Genomic DNA, 11,508 nt, shown 5'->3' on the forward strand with positions numbered 1-11,508 from the left:
GGATTCTAGCTCTGATATTTAATTGTTCTGTGACTTTGAGCAAGTAAGTTTGAACCCCAGTTTGCTCAGATTTTGAAAATGTTGGGAAATATACCTAACCTCATGGGTTATTCCGAGGGTTAAATGAGATAATGTATGAAAAGTGCTTAGCATAGTAACTGGTACATAGCATAATCTCAACAAACAGTAGCTGCTATTATTAGCTTTATCTCATCAGAATAGCTGTCACTTAATGTACACCGTAGAGAAAAAAGAAGCAAGCTGACTATGCCTGGCACATAGCAATCACTCGGCAAACAATGAAATGAACTTTCTTCAACATTTATTTCTTCTGCTGCAATGGGGCATTCATTTGTAAAATGAGAGGCTCGTTAATATTAAGCCAAAGTTGGCTCTCTTTTTAAAATCAGCTTATTCTACACTTTTATACCTAATACTGTCTACAACGCCCAGACCATCTGTGAGGAGTGCATATGGAAGTAGTAGCAGTTGCCTCAGGAAAGAGGGTCTCCTATACCAGACTGACACCTGTTGTCTATTCGCCATGGGATTCTACAGTTTAGGGTCACTCAGAGCTTTTCTCAGGATCTAGCACTTACCTCAGCCTTTCTTCACTCTTCTTCCAACTTCACCTTCTTTGCAAAGAGTAATACTACTACTACCAATAATAATAGTAGTCAGAGAGAAATAAAGAGTCATGTTTGTGCTTTAGATAGGGCCCTCCCAAGGAAGCCAGAGACAAGTTGGACAAGCACAGATTTGGGTCCATATATCCCCCTTCTTCTGTGTCCTTCTGCCACAGCGAATCCTCAGCAGTCCTGCTCCAGGTGGCCTCCCCCCAGACTCCTATGGAAGTCACCTCTAATGCCCGACATCCCACAACCGGCCTGGGCCCTCTGGGAGACTGCTGCTGTCACCTGCTGACTCTGCTGTGTGCTGTGTGGCTCTGATCCTGACACCTTACTTTGATAGCTCATTTTTCTGACTACGACCCTCAGGACTCCTCAGCAGTTATCCTCTGGCTCCACCAGCCACTGTTAGGGGACAGACGCTCTCACTTTCTTTTTTCTTTTTTTTTTTTGAGACGGAGTTTTGCTCTTGTTACCCAGGCTGGAGTGCAGTGGCGCGATCTCGGCTCACCGCAACCTCCGCCTCCTGGGTTCAGGCAATTCTCCTGCCTCAGCCTCCTGAGTAGCTGGGATTACAGGCACGCGCCACCATGCCCAGCTAATTTTTTGTATTTTTAGTAGAGACAGGGTTTCACCATGTCACCTGGTATCTCAGACCCAGGCCCTGAGAAGGAGCCAGGCTTCTCTCAGGCAAAAGGATGGGATAGAAACAATTACTGCCCTCGACAGTCATGCATGCCGCACTACTCCCCAGATACACACGGACCCCACTTGGAGGTCTGCAAGGCTGCTGCACCACTTCACCACGGAGGCAGGTTTCCCCCAAGGGTGTGCCTTCCATTGTTGGCCCCTTCCTTGGCCAGTTACTAAGTTGCAGATCTCACCTTTCTGTATCTCTGCTTTTGTGACGCTGGGGACTGGGACTCTAAAAACCAAATTTCTCACTTATCAGTTGATGCCCTGTGAGCTTCCATCAATGGGAATTTTCAGAGGGTTATTGTTTGAGGCTGAATTGTGTCCCCTCAAAATTCACATGTTGAAGCCCTAATGCCCAGGACCTTAGATTGTGACTCTACTTGGTGATGAAGTTAAAATGAGGCTATTAGGCTGGGTCCTAATCCAATCTGCCCAGAGTCCTTGTAAGAAGAGGAAATCTGGACACACAGAGAGACAGCAGTGACACACTTCTGCTCACAGAGGGAGGACCTGTGAGGGCACTTTGAGAAAGCAGCTATCTATCTAGAAGCCACAGCCAAAGGCCTCAGGAGACATTACACCTGCCCAAGTGATCTTGGACTTCCAGCCTCCACAACTGTGGGCAATAAATTTCTGTGGTGGAAGCCACCCAGTCTGTGGTCATTTTTTGGTGGCTTTTGTGATGGCAGCTGGAGCAGACTGACACAGAGACTGGCAGACAGAAGCAGAAGAGACTCGCTCTTTCCAGGGCACTTGCTCTTCCTGTCAGCAGCACCCTGCACCGACAGCAGCGGGTGTTCAGGTTGCAGTTCTCCCACTGGGACTCCCAAGGCCAGTCTCACCCTGTCCCTCTGAGGGAGACGCACCCTATCCTCCCAGGCTGAGTTCCCACAGACCCTCCTTTTAAGCTTCCAGTCTAATTTCCTCTTTGACCTCCCAGCCCCAGAGACAGAGCCTTTTCCTGTAGTTGCTATCTGCGTTTGCTTTTGCCATCCTTCCGCACTCCCAGACTTCTCCCTCCTGACCTCGCCACCCCTGCTCACCCTCAATCTCTCACTCCCAGTGTTTGCTTAACCAGCACTGGTCTGACAACACCGTCAAGTAACAGCTGCTGAAACAAGAACCTTGAATGGGGAAAGATATTTGCTATGAGCAGGGCGGTATTAATTTTCTATTGCTGTGGTAACAATTACCACACACTTAGTGGTTTGAAACAATAAAGATTTATTATCTTACCATTCTGTAGGATGGAAACCTGACAGGATCTCTGGGCTAAAATCAAGGTATTGACAGGGCTGCATTTCCTTCTGGAGGCTCTAAGAGGGGAATTGTGTTTCCTTGCCATGTCCAGCTGCTGAAGGCTGCTCCCTTCCTCCATCTTGGTATCTCTCTCTCTCTCTCTCTCTCTCTCTCTCTCTCTCTCTCTCTCTGTCTGTCTCTCTCTTTGAGGTATATGCAGCCTGAAAAGGTTCTCTGTAAGGATTCATGTGATGTGATTGGGCACACCCATATAATACAGAACAATCTCACCTCAGATCCTCAACCTTAAGGTTATTTGCAAATTCCTTTGCCATGTAAGGTAACCTATTCTTAGGTTCCTAGGATCAGGGTGTGCACACCTTTGCAGGGCATTGTTCTGTCTACCTAGGACTTTCTAGATCCACCCAATCTTCCTCCTTTCTTACTTGACATAACTCCCCATCTGTAATCACAGCTGAGTGTTTTTGCTCAAATTCTCAGAAGCCTGCTTATGTGCCCTTGAAGGGGCAATGGAAAGAGAGTCCCTGAGATCTGGTGCCTGATTGTGAAATTATCTTTGTGGTGACTTTATACCAGTTCATGTACCTCTCTTGAGGCCCAATTTCCTTACCTATAATACGGAAAGGTTGATACTAAAAACACAACCTAGTTCTAAAGTATTAGGATTTCGGGGAAAAGGTATGAAAGACACTCTAATTATCCTAAGGGAGGAGTTAAGGAGCAAGGTAGGCTGGCTGATTGCTGGGGCACTGGCAAGGATGGACGGATGTCAGCAATGTATTCACCCCTCTCACCCAAGACGCAGACCAAGGAGTTTCTGTTCAAGTTTCTTCCCATCCTATTCTGACTGGCCTTTCAGTAGGGGCAGAAACATCACTTGTGCAGTTCCTGCAGTGTGGGTACAAGGCCCCTTTTCCTGCAGAGTTGTGTGCAGTTTCCAATGGCTACAGAAAAACTTCTAGGACTGAAGTCCTGTACTTGGGGCTTGTGAGTTAAACCGAAGACGAGCATCAGAGACCCTACTTGCAAGGGAAGGACTCAGAGAAAAGGTGATAGAGTGGAGTACGGGAGAATTAGCTAGTAAGACAAATTTTCTCTAATTTTTTATTTTTCGTGGAAAAACAATGAGAACATAACTAATTCTGTGTGTTTCAAAACTCAATACTACTTCTTCTTTACTTAGAGACCTGGTGGTTTCTCTGGGCATTTTGAAGAACTGTTTAGCCATGAAATTTGATGAGGGCAATTCAAAAGAAAGTCAGTGTCACTCCATGTGGTTGGCTTCCCCGGTTGGAGACCAGGCCTTGCAGCCCTCACAGCCGCTCGTGCCTACTGGAAGGCACCTTGACAGAGAGTTCTTTGCAGCTTATGTTCCTGTAACCCTTGAATGTGTATGGATGTGGAGGCAGTAAGTACTGGAAGAAAAAGAAAAGCGTGTTTTTCTCCCTGATCTAGGATAGGTTTCGCATATATTTTCTGTTTTTTAGGGATTTGTATTTTTTAGTGTCAGGCTTCATTTCAGAAGGCATTGGGGTTTGCTCTGTGATTATTTATTTGTGTGGAAGAGGGAGGTTATTGGTTTTTCCTCATTTATATGTAGGGCCTCTCACAGGAAAATATTTTTAGAAACATTTTTATTTCTCTTCATATTTTTTCCAGTTGCGGTGTGTTTGCTTGCTTTTGGGGTCAACTGCCTATCTCTTTTCTGTGTGAAGTTAGGAAAGAAATATTTAAACAATAGAAGATGTCAAGGTACCTATGCATTTGTAGGTGTCATTGTGTTTGTAGGTATTGTCTAGTTAATAATGCAGGTGTTCTGAGCCTCTTTCTGAGATGGTGTGACTTTCATGGGTGGTGAGGCTGAACAGTAATGTGGAGAGGCCCTGCAGTCCTTTCTGTACTCCTCTACCCATGTGCATTCATGGATGAACTGTACTGTTGACAGATCTGATTTTCTTCCTGCCACAGTCAGCTCTATTATCCTGCCTCAGGCTTGAACCTGCAGCAGCTGAATCTTGTATTTGCTCTGCCTGAGGCCTTAACCTGCTGTTTTTCCCTTCATCCTTTATTTGTTCCTTCCTTGTGCCACCTGTTTGTCTCATCTGGCACTATAAGAAGGCATTCCCTCCCTCTTCTTATTCTACCCCTAGTAGTTAAAAAAAAAATCCTATTTGGCTTTCTTTCACCTTTTGTGTGCTGGAATCTGCCCCAGCAGCTATCAAGATGAGTTTTCTTCAGGCATGTGAATTTGAAAGCTGATTTCCATTTGTTCTAAGCAAACAGACCTCACTACCAAGTGTCAGAAAGGCACACAAGTACCTTGTGCACACTTAAAAGAAATATTAACAAACAAGAATGGTAATGGGTCCAACATCAATGACACCAGTAACCAAAGACCCTAGTAAAATCTTTTTTTTAAGTAGAGACTCAAAGCAGAGCTCTTATTGACACCAACAAATACTATCCTGACACTTTCTAAGAGTACAGCTCCCCACATATCTCATTCTGGAAGTGTATTAATCTGTTTTCACACTGCCGCAAAGAAATACCCAAGACTGGGTAATTTATAAAGGAAAGAGGTTTAATTTACTCACAGTTCCGCATGGCTTGGCAGGCCTCAGGAGACTTACAATGATGGCAGAAGGTGAAGGGAAAGCAAGGACCTTCTTCACATGGTGGCAGAAGAGAGACAGTGTGTGAGAGTGCAAGAAAAACCACCATTTACAAAATGATCAGATGTGTGAGAATTCACTCACTATTATGAGAACAACATGGGGAAACTGCTCTCATAATCTAATCACTTTCTACCTGGTCACTCCCTCAACACCTGGGGATTACAATCCAAGATGAGATTTGGGTGGGGACACAAAACCTAACCATAAAGAAGTGCATTATGTGATCTGGTAACCACTGGCCACATAGGCTATGAAGCACCTGAAATGTGGCCAGTCCAAGTTGAAACATGATGTAATTGTAAATAACCACACCAGATTTTGAAAATTTAGTATGAAAACAGATGAATGTAAAAAATCTCATTAATAATGTTTTATATTGTTGGCATGTGAGATGAAAATATTCTGGATATATTCAATTAAGTAGAATATCTTATTTTAAATTGATTGTGCCTGTCTCTTTTTATTTCTTTTCCATGCAGCTAGTAATAGAAAATTCAAAATTACATAGCTTATATTTCTATTGGACATTGCTGTTCTAGAACTTGGTTAAAGAATAATGCTTGGGATTTCTGTTTTTCCACCACTCTGGAATGGAATTTTGAAACACTAATTGACAGATATATTACTATTCTTTAGGTCCTTTTCAAATATTTGACATGACATTAGATCACCAGAAGAAGAGTTTTGTACAGTTTAGACACATATTATTTTAAATGGATTTGGTTAACATCTTTTAGAAAGGCTGCCTTCAAAATGTACTGGGTTTTTTCTTAATAAAGCCTGTTTTTTTTTTTGTTGTTTATATATTACCTTTTCATCCAACAAACTCAATATGTTTTGAGATTAGTTTAACCTTTATGAGGTGCTCCCAGTTTGTACAAGAATTTATAAAATAATATGGTTCCTACCCTCAAGGAGAATATACTTCTAATGAACAAAAACAGGCAGTCAAAATTCCTCTAGTTATGGAATTTTAATAGACCAAGTTGTAAATTGAAAAGAAGAAAGAGGTGTGATATAGGTTACATTTTCATTATGTTTCATATATTTTCTGAGTGATTTTTGCAATCCAGTTTAACCAAAAAAAAAAAGTACGTCTTCACTATTGAGGATCAAACCCTGTTGTTGGTACAAATCACAGATTTGTGAGGCCCCAAAAGTTATTTTTCTGGATTTGAAAAATACTAATAGTGAACATTTATATAGCACTCATTATATGCTAGATATTTCTAAATGCTTTTCATTTGAGAACTCATGTAATACTCAAGAATCCTAGGAGACAGAAACAATATCTATACTCACTTTACAGCTGGGCAAATCAAGCTATAGATATACAGTAGTTGAATAAATCTCCAAGGTCATACAGCCAATGAACAGATGGACAAATAATCAATGCAAGCGTTCTGACTGCAAGACTGGGCTTTGTTCTCCACTCCACACTATTTCATTGCCATAATATAGACGATTCATGATGACAACTCATCCTGGTTTTGTCTGCTAAACTTTAAAGGCCCCTGTAACTCGAAGGACAATCTCATTTTTACCTTTATTTTTTCCCACCATGTCAATCACCAGAAATGAATACATGACAAATGATTCACTTCGGTTTCACCCTGTTTTCCTTTGCCTCAGTACTGTTTCTAAAATAACTAAAACACAAGAGACAAACGGTATGAGAAGATATAGCCTAGATAATCAATAAAGTATCTAGAATTCTCTGTACTTTGTTTCTTTGCAGCTCTGAACACAAGCCAAATCTTACCCTTGTTCATGGATTTGTATAGAAAATCCATTTGCATACCAAAAGAGAGAATGGGGCTTTTAATGATCTTAATGGAAACTAGAAATATATTGCTTTGCTGATAAGTTGTCATTTTGCATGTTCTTCTTCCTGGCACCAGAATACAAGCATGTAAATCTGTGAACTGCTGCCTATCATCCCAGAAACTGACGTGACATTCCCAGTTTTTGCAGCCTATTCCCATACCCAATTTTTGTGCTACATGCTGGTTTGATTTTACTTTTTTCTTCTGGATTTGAGTTCTTAAAAGCTAATTTCCAATGTTAGCCCATAATAATTCACACAATGCTCAACACAAAAGCACATTATTTAGAAATTGCACTCCCCAGTTGATCCAGGGATTTTTTCCAAACAAGCCTCTGAACTACCTTGCAAAATCTTTAGCAATATTCTTGGAACCTTCTGACATTATTCTTAATTAAGGTTTATATGTTAATATTGAACAATAAAATGAAGATGGCATAATAACACAGAAAAGATAGAACCAAAGTAATTAGCAGCAATGATACTTGTTCATTGAATTGTATCATTGCACATATGTGTCCTTGCCGATTTATAATTTTTTCAAGTTATTAATTAGAGCTTCTGAAGCAGTATATTTAAAATACCTCAGGAACCATCTCCTAAACATCCCTAGATTTATGAAAAGCTAGTGACTATTGCCTTAAATGGCAGCAGAGATGCCTCCCAACCTTAGATAAATCAGCTAATCTCTAATTTATCTTGTCTATGGACAAGCAACTATTGTTTCTCACATTTTTCCTAAATTTCATTACCAATAATATAACTTTGCTTTCCTTATGTATTCCTTACAACTCAGGTGGAATTTTTTTTCTTGTCTCTAGATTGCTTTTTTGAAGAAGAAGAAGAAAACAATATGAATATCTTTTATGATTGAAATTGATTAGGACAAAACCTAACAGATATATTAAAAATAGAAAAGTTATTTATTTAATAAAATTGTGCTAGCAAGTTGGGGGGAAAACCCAAGGTGTGTGAGAGACATAAAAATTACTTTACACATGTCCTTCAAAAAAGTTTAATACATAGTCAGGTCACATTACTGCACATCAAATTCTTTAGGTCTCTGGCTGCCAGTAGCAATTATCTGTAAAAGAACATGTTTTCCCCGGCGACTCTCTATCGGGAATTTCTGAGTATACCTAAGCATAGCCTTGAGCAAAACTCCTACGGGGCATATTTGGAATACAGGATTTCATTTGGATGCAATATCAAGGTTTCAGTGCAATATGTCTATCTATATATTTTTACATCTGTTTTAACATATTGATGTGTTTATCTGTTAGCTTTAATTACATGATATAAGTATATATAAATGTAAATAGTACTCCTGAGCTTCCACTCAAGTTTTGTCATGAGGTATACAAATATATTTCCCTAGATGCCTGCATGATTTTATATTATAATGATGTCTCCTGAATTTTCATGATTGCTTTGCTAAAAAGATGTTGAATATTTGCAGATTGCTGAGGCACTAGGTCTCATTCTATTTGACCAGGTCCTATTTCATTACTTTCCAATGACCAGTGGGGTCCCAACTAGTAAAATCTTTTGTGTCCATCCCATCCTTAATACTGGTTAATGACGAGGTCACCTTTTAAAGGCAATTGAAGCATAAATCCAAATTTTCAAACACTTTTGTGCAATTTTGCAGAGAAACCAAGAATGGAAATAAATGTTTTCAATTGATAACCATTAAGGATTCATAAAGTTAGTTCAAATATTCAAAGTTAAAACTATAATATGTCTGTCCTAGGGATTTCAGACATTGAATGAGTGTGCTATGGCTTGGACTGGAATGCCCCCAGTAATGTGGTAGTTCCCAAAAATTTGAGGCCCCTAAAAGATATTTTTTAGAATTTGAAAAATACCAATAGTGAACATTTATATAGCCCTCATTATATGCCAGATATTACCAAACATTACAGTGTTTTTCTAATACACAGCAATTAAATGTTGAAGAGCCTAATGGGCTAGGACTTAGGAGCAAAAAGGTGTTATTGGCTCTGACAATAGGTAGGCAAAAAAAAAGAAAAAAAGGCTTTATTTTAAAATTAAATTAATAATCAGCTCACCTCTTTGCAAGCTTTTAAATAGTACATAGCAAGCCCTTCTTTACATTTGAGGAATGGAGCTAGCCAAAATGAAATCATTCACTTTTGTGTCCATTTTCACAATGAGAATCTATGTCCCTTCCCTTTGAGTCCCCACCAGCTCATTCAAGGTGGCTTAAAGAGACCATAATCCTACAAGAGCAGTGATAAATACGTTGTCAGGTTAGCGAAGCACTTGGTTTATAAATGAATCACTGATGAGTCCCTGACTTTGGCTAGTGTGCTCAGGGTGAACAGGCAGGGTATCAGGCAAGGTGAACAATGTTGCTTTAATATTTGAAGTTGGGACACATATGCACCTAATTTAGTTGACAGGAGATTTTTTTTTTTTTAATCTGATTTCTCCATTCTTCAACATGGGGACTACCTGAGGGGTTCAGGTGATTCCTTCTCCAAGAAAAAAGTTTAGAACATGAGTTTCTTTCAAGTATTAATTAGTTAGGGAAATCTGGAGAAAATCAATTTTTACCCTAATACATTAGGTTTAATGTTTGCAAGAGCCATGTAAACTGTTTGGGATTTTTATAGAGCCGTATGCACTTTTATTACCGCAAAGGACAACACTGTTACAGTCATGATAAATAAAATTATTTGCAGGTCTTTGCAACTTGGGCAATCCAGTGATACTGCATTTTAACTTCTGTGACCAAAAAATGTAAATGAAGTTGAAACGGCAGAAATTTTCATCTTTTCTACTTGTAGTAATTCTCACAGAATCATGAATGCTTTTCTCTCTCTTCCCTGGATCTCTCCAAATAGATCCCATTTATCTGATTGGATTTCTGTCCCATCTTTCTACATATTACAGCTAATTAGTACCCCCTGATGAGAAACAGTCCACTGATGGAAAAAGCAGTTAGATAAGATCTGCATTAACAAATGTAGTTCATTTAATATCATTTGTGCTGCTGCATTATTAATAATACATAATTACCCTGTACCGGCTGGAAGGGAAGAATAAAACTGTTCTTTAATTTCTTGGCCTTTGCAGAGAAATAGTATATTAAAGAGATTAAAACAGTATTGGACTATCGGTTGCCATCCATCATAGAGCTTTATATGTCACACTATTTTATTAATTTGAAGTCTGGCTAGAATTTCTACATTTCAACTCAATCGCAGATTACCCAGAGACAACCATTTTGTGGAATTTTGAAAAGGCCAGCTTTTTGTTTCAGAATGTTAAATTGGGAAGCCCAAATGGATGACTATCAGAAAGTTGAGATTTCCAGCTTGTTACTGAAAATATTTCAATGCAGTAGATGATAAATGTCATCTTGGTTGGTATCTGATGCTCACAAAATTTGATTTAACATAACGGGGCAATCTGACTTTATTCTCCCCCTTCTCCCAAATCACGATGTGCTGGATTAGAAAGGGATTCTGGCAAAAAGCCTGTGTAAAAATAATAAAACAAGCAGTGATGGCAGCATCAGAAGACTGGCCAGCATTGACTGAATACCTGCTTTATGCCACATTTTATGCGAAACCCTTTCCATGTATTCATTCTCATGACAATCCTATGATGGGGGTTACTATTCTTATTCTAGAGGTCATCCAAGGCTGACAAGACCTCACAGGCTCTTTTGAAAGGAAAATCTGTAGAAAAGAGGCTATGCTCCCTGTGTTTTTCTTTCCTATTTCTAGCTATCAAAATCAAGACTCTTGAATGTGGGTTGCCAAATGCATACGGAGTGTAAATGCATAGAGAGCTGCCCTAAGTGGGTTTCTTTGCACAGGTGAAGCTGTCTGGGATGCAGACCCAACAGCTGGCTCAGAAAACTGTGGATACCCTGATTCCAGGTCTCATACCCAAAGGAAAGAGAAAGTTGGGAAAAGGTCAAATGGAGGGCTGAACATTGCATGCATGCTTATTTTCTCTCATTAAAGCCAGATATACACCATTATATTTCATTCATCAACCCATTCACTTATTCAACAAACACTTAGCTCCACTATACCAAACATATAAAAAAGAAGGAGAATTCAAAAGAGGGATTTGAAATTTTAAATGGGGAATAAGGACACTTTTGTTGTCATCACAGAACTCACATGCCTTTTGCAAAGATAGGCTTAAAGATAAATTACTATAATTTGGTGTGTTCCAGGAACAATGTGGGCACAAAGAAGGAAATGCTCAACCCTGCCCAAGTGGGTCAGAGAAGGCTTGACAGAGACCAAACACTGATTCTTGCAGAATGAGTGCTGTTTTCCTGGTAGACTAGTAGAACTTGTTTTCTCTCCTTATAATATTGTTGTTAGTGTTTTAAACAATAAACTACAAATTCTGCACTGCCTAATAGTTGAGTGCA

Source organism: Aotus nancymaae, unplaced genomic scaffold, assembly GCF_030222135.1.
Source record: "Aotus nancymaae isolate 86718 unplaced genomic scaffold, 86718_ANA_hifiasm-v0.15.2.pri h1tg000007l, whole genome shotgun sequence".
In the NCBI taxonomy this organism is placed as follows: Eukaryota; Metazoa; Chordata; class Mammalia; order Primates; family Aotidae; genus Aotus; species Aotus nancymaae.